This window comes from Anguilla anguilla, chromosome 18, assembly GCF_013347855.1.
Source record: "Anguilla anguilla isolate fAngAng1 chromosome 18, fAngAng1.pri, whole genome shotgun sequence".
Taxonomy (NCBI): domain Eukaryota; kingdom Metazoa; phylum Chordata; class Actinopteri; order Anguilliformes; family Anguillidae; genus Anguilla; species Anguilla anguilla.
In genome coordinates, this window is record NC_049218.1 from 20306301 (window position 1) to 20312588 (window position 6288).

Here is a 6288-nt window from a genome sequence, read left to right on the forward strand (position 1 = left end):
TTCTGTCCGAGAGTGGCTGAGATTCTTAACTGAGAGAGAATGCTCTCAAAGAAGCAGAATCCACATCCTAGAGATTTATTTTATATGACTTTTCCAAGAAACAGCCTTCTGTATCTGGCAGACAGGGCTCATATCTCATAGTCGTACCCCGCCCTGGATATGTAAAAATATATATGCTCTCATGTTGTGACTGATGGATGGACCAGGAGAATCAATGGACTATAAGTGCAGTCAGTTGTGTTATTCCGTTTTCCCAGTGGTCAAAATACACACACAATAACGTCACCTGTAATTTCAGTCAGCCATGATAAATATCCTCAGGCATTTCCCATGGATTTTGGGACATTTCCCCGTCTTCGCTTCTTCTCACATTAAATATGAGCTCGCGCTGATGCCTCAGATTCATAAATAGGCCAGAGCGCCTTTTCGTCTTTCTTCACATTTCAGCAGGTTCACAGACGGAAGGGAAACCTGACGCCCGGTGTGTGGTGAAAGGAGAGCCGACGGTGTGAGCTGGTTCTGCGGGGGTGCAGCCAGGATACATTCCATAATGCAACAGGTTCTGTTTAAAGGTTTACGAACCACCACATAGGTTACCGCTAGATTAAATACATGAGCATGTAACCTAATAGAAAATTTTAAATGTATGTTTTGTGGCCAGAGAACTCCAAGTCAGGGTTCATGCTCGGGACTTGCCAATTTTTCCATTTTTGCTGCAGAATATATTTTTACATGAGCTCTTAATTTTTCTAAAAACCTAGATTTATGCATGGGGCAACAGCCAGCTTTGTCACACTAACCATGTGTTTATCCCCATCCGGGATGTCAGCACATGTCATCAGAGATGCCTAGAGGGGGGTTTTCGCAAAACATCATGTTAATTAACCTTCTCAAGAGCTGGCCTCAGGCCACACGACTCGTAACTGGCACAGTGTGTTCTCCCCTGCTGCAGCCTACCAATGTGCTTAAACTGATAACCAGCCTACAGCAGCCGTCCTATCAGACACTCAGAGAACCAGCCTTGCCAATTCCCCAGTCCGTTGTCTCGTATCAGGTTTGGGCTTTACTGGATTATGACTTTGGCAAATAGTGGTAATATCTTGGCTCTTAATCGTTTTAGTTTGGTAGACGTGCTGTGAATTTCCAATAAAGTAATTAAAACAGGCACTATCCCCCACAAAACCTGCTAACTAGAACATTGAGTTGGACATACGTTTAACAATCGAGTTCTTCCTAACTTGTGTTGTAATTTCTTTTTTTTTAATCAACAAAGAGTGAGAAATTATGTTGTGAACATTGCAGGGGGAAAGAGCTTAACAAAAGAAAATACGTTGAATTAATTCCCTTGTAGCTCTGGTTCGGTAATAGGCTTACTGCATGGCTACGTGCTTTTTAGACAGGAGGTTACCACGCTTTACTGGCAGTTACCCCTGCAGTTCTGGGGGTGGAGGTTACTGTGAAAGAGTGGGCAAACTAGCCAATCTTTCAGCATATTTAAATAAAACATGTATTGAATTCAACATCTCAAAAGTCACATAGAATTTGAAATGAATCCAATACAGAGGGTAAAAGAGTTGAAGCTTTCAGAGAATATGTACTGTATAAGTGTTTGCACGTCAATGTGAATACTGCAGCATACTGTGAGTTATTTTCTGCAAAGTTACATTTTTGCAAATGACAGTTGAAGATTTAAGCTGGATTCCCCAGAAATATTTAACACAGCATATTTTAGGATGTACATCCCTGGGAATGTGGTCTTTGCTGTATAAGCAAAAACACCTTCACATCTCTCAAGTGCACCTTATGTTTGCTGAGATACAGTTGCAAAGCTTGAATTTGAGATGTGCATGAAGAGCAAATAGGTAGACTGCATAGTAGGCAGGAAGTCTCTTTATCTAATGTTCCGCACCTTTTCTTACCTACCTTTGAGGACAGCATGGCTTTTACTTGGAAGAGGAGAACCATGCTGAACAGAAAAGAGGCAGTGAATTCTGAGGTAAAAGGGGGTGCTTAGCACTGCAGTAAATGTTTCTTCCTCTTATAAAAATGTGAGTTTCTTTTGACCTGATAGATTGCTTTGTTCTGTAGTAGTTTCTGATGTTGGTAAATTAAGGATGACCATGAGGTACTCTTCTGAGAAGCGCTTTCAGCCATTTCTGTCAGACCACACATTTGTAAACTGGTTGGAGCAGAAGGGCATTTCTCTAAAATGACAACTACTTTGATTTTTAACATTTTTTTACTTTGTGTGGGAAAATTGAATTTTTTTCTGTTTAAAAGGGTGCTCCTGCAATTTATCGGTACAAGACTGTCAGCACAAAATGAAATGGCTTAATCACACTCTTTTTTCCAATCCAGACTGATCTAGTTTTTCTTTCAGAGTAAATTGTTTGATTGAGAACAAAAGGCCCCTTTTGAAAACCATGTTTCACAGAATTTCACACACGACCACTGAAAAATGAAAAATTTGTGTGTGTGTCTGTGTGTACGTGTGTGCATACATGTTTGCGTATGTGTGTGAATCCATGTGTATATGTGTTTGTGTGTGTGTGTGTGCAAATGTGTGGACACACTGTGTGTGTGCATGCACATGCATGTTTGTGTATGTGTGCATGTATGTGTGTGTGTGTGATAAATATGTATTTATATATAGTATATACTGTAGCATTTTGAGTGTGGCTCAGTCCTTTTTACTTCCTGCTCATGTAGGCTGTCTGCCCCCACAGACTCACAGGGAAATCATTTCCACTCCTAAAGCGTGAGCAGAGACAGACGTTTCAGAAAGATTCAGCTCAGTGTGGAGTAGTGCAGGTCAGCACAGTATTCAGCCAGGATTCCCCAGAGAGGGGAGATTCTGCCCGCAGCACACGTCTATGGGCTGTATCCAATCAGCTGTCTCCCAGAGAGGGGAGATTCTGTCCCCCAGCACACGTCTATGGGCCGTATCCAATCAGGATTCCCCAGAGAGGGGAGATTCTGCCCGCAGCACACGTCTATGGGCTGTATCCAATCAGCTGTCTCCCAGAGAGGGGAGATTCTGTCCCCCAGCACACGTCTATGGGCCGTATCCAATCAGGTTTCCCCCAGAGAGGGGAGATTCTGGCCCCAGCACACGTCTATAGGCTTCATCCAATCAGCTGTCTCCCACAGAGGGGGGATTGTGCCCCCAGCACACATCTATGGACCTTATCCAATCAGCTTTTCCCTGGGAATGGGGAAATTCTGCCCCAAACCACAGCACCTGTCCATGGGCCTCATTTACAAAGAAAGGGCTGCTACAGCTACAGAAATAACCCCTGACCAGTGGAGAAATTCCTGTAGCTTTCCCTCAGTTTGCACAGCCTGTGTGATCCTGGTCCCGAAGGTCTGCGGTCCTGGATCTCCCACAACATCAGTACATTTAAATTAAGGCTATAATTGAACCCAGAAAGTGCTCCAGTGGAGAAAAAGAATAATTCTCCTGGACTCCAGGAACAGAGCGGACCACCCTTGGATTCTTGATGACAAGAGCTGCTTGAAACTGACAATCTTGAGAAATGATTTTTCACATATTAAAATTATAAGGCATCCCAGCTGTCTCATAATACTTACGACCACAACTATTTTAAACCATCCAAATCCTTAAGAAAACCACTGATACAAAAGTGCCATCTACTGGCCAAGATTTCAAAGTGACCTTGCAATCAAAATTAATTAATTAATATGGCACTTTATCAACAGCAATCTACTCTGATCAGAATCTGACTTAACTGTAAAATATTGCATTTTACTATGATAGATGTAGATGTGAGCCCTATTAGACACATAATATCTGTTAGAGCTGAATAAACACTAACATTTTTGCAGCGTGTGAGTATATGTAATGCTGCATATTTGCATTATTTAAAGTACTGTCTTTAAAATGTGATCATATGAAATGGAAGATGTCCACAACATAGAGATTCTATTCATAGGACGTGATATGTTAAAATCATGTCATAGTGTTTACATTAATGAAGGAATTCCCACAGCATGTGATTATATGCCACCAGTCTATTCTGCTTATTTTTTATAAACAAATTAGCATTGCTGGCCAATGACTGCCTGAAAACTGATTGCATCAACCTGTTTCTTCTCCAATGAGCTGTTGAACCCTTTGCACACTGGCTCCCCCTGGGAGAGGCTACATTAAAATGCACAAAGTCAATTAAATAGCCACTTTTCTTGGCACCCAATATTGCTATTAAATGGACTATAAAGCCTGTTTCTTTATGATTAATATGCCATATGTAAGTTTAACTAACTTACTTAAGTATTCCACCATATCAAAAGAAAAATGATAATTTATTATCATTTTTAAACTAAATATATATTTTAAATGATATGTATCTATTTATATCCAATACACTGAAAATCATGTGTTATAATGGGTACATTTCAGTGTTCCTGAAAACAAATGTGCCAGTTCTGCTGCATCTCAGCCCAGCAGTTTATGAGGTCCTGGCCAGTGAAAAGGATCTGCTGTGCTGTATTTGTGCTCTGTCCAGCTGTGCTATAACTGTGCTCTACTATGCTGTAGCTCTGCTGTTGTAGTTGTGCTCTGCTGCAGCTGTGCTGTAGCTGCACTGCAGCTGTGCTGTGGTGGCTGTGCCTGCGCTGTAGTTTTGCTGTGCTGCAGCTGTGCTGTAACTGTAGCTTGCCCTAGCTCTGCTGGAGCTGTAGCTGTACTGTGCTATGTCAATGTGGGAAAACACCGCTGTTGAATGTTCCTGATCTTCACACCTCCACATTCCCCTGTGCCCTTTCAGCGTGTCACGGTGGCCCACATACAGGTGTGACATCATGCCACATTCCAAAAAAGTGTCTCTGATGATCCCGCATGCAGCCACTTCTCACCCCATCTGCACGCAGGGCAAGGGAGGGGACAAATCTAAATCTGAAAGCTACAGTAATCCAATGTGTTGTTCTATTCATAAAACAATGTCTTCAGTCCAGGTAAATGTGTTACATTTTAATAGGTGGTTTATTATTTCACTATAAGACCTCTGAGCACAAAGATACAGTGACAGTACTTTATTGCATTACCCAATTTAAAGTTTAACCTATACCAGTGTAATAATATCATAGATACCAAGGTAATTAATGAGTAATAACACCGCATATGTAGGCACAGAATACGTTTTTTTGTGTATATAACATATAACAATAACCCTGAACAATTCTTGGTTCTCTGACTTTAATTTACTCAAGCCAGACTCTTAACCTTGCTTTAGTCCAACAGTGCAAACCACAATCCAGCCTAAACTAAAACCGCAAATCAGCTCTGACCCTTCAGCTTATGTAATAACAAATGTGATGTGTGAATGGCAGTTCCATAATGCTTACATATCATGGTTTAAAAGAAGCATATGTAAATTTTATATATGTGCCTAATAAGGCTAAACATTTCATTAAGCAAGTTCCCTGATTACTGCCACTGTTTTTGTTTTAATACTTCTACACCAAGAATGCATTTGTATGTCTCTTAAAATTAGCCATTGGTGTAAGAAGGCTCAATAATCATAAGTGTCTACTGAGAACAGCTATTGTTGAAGGACAAGTGAAATGTTTTTTTACCCTTAAACCAAACTTGCTGCATTTAGTTTTAAAATCGAAACATTATATAGTAAGGTTAGTGTCAGAAACCTGCGGATCCTGCATACTTATGCCCCCATTAATAGTTAAATAGTTCTTTCAAATGCCTGCTAAACAACACATAGCATCTGCATAATCTATTCATATCCATCCCTTCTCAAAGGCAAACATCCGAGGACCTGGCATCTCATTCCACACCATGCCATTCCTAACCTTTTGACTCTCTCTCTCTCTCGCGCGCACACACACACACACACACACACACACACACACACACACACAAACATACATTACATTCCATTTATTTTCATCCAAAACGACGTACAATAAGTGCATACCGAAGGTCACTGGAACAACTACAAAACACAGGTCCGATAAGGTACAATACAGTACATACAAATGCAAGGGCAGGATTGAAACACAGTCTTCACATTCTGGTTGTCACAACCACGGTAATGATATCGCAACAGATCATAAAAGTGAACACTGTAAAAATGACTGTCATTCACTAGAAACACCCCTAGCAGTTGCAATGGCAGCTTTTTTTTTTTGTTTGTTTCTTCTCATTTCAAAACCAATATTTTTGCCTATAAAGTATAAATCATCTCATCCACCAGCCAGGAACCCCAAACCAGCCGCTGAAAAATATTTTTATAAAGTAAAAAAGTTTTAAGT

The 6288-nt window shown here is 40.7% G+C and overlaps 1 long non-coding RNA gene across 4 annotated transcripts; it reads left to right on the forward strand.

Moving 5' to 3' along the window:
- The first annotated feature begins 477 nt into the window (after positions 1 to 477).
- On the forward strand, positions 478 to 2941 carry LOC118217851. Of its 4 annotated transcripts, none has more exons than XR_004763323.1 (4): positions 478 to 559; positions 953 to 1054; positions 1936 to 1996; positions 2710 to 2941. It is a non-coding gene; the product is annotated as an uncharacterized LOC118217851 (long non-coding RNA). The 4 variants fall into 4 exon arrangements; XR_004763324.1 differs by having other exon boundaries at positions 2727 to 2941; XR_004763321.1 differs by having other exon boundaries at positions 953 to 1996.
- Positions 2942 to 6288: the final 3347 nt, after the last annotated feature.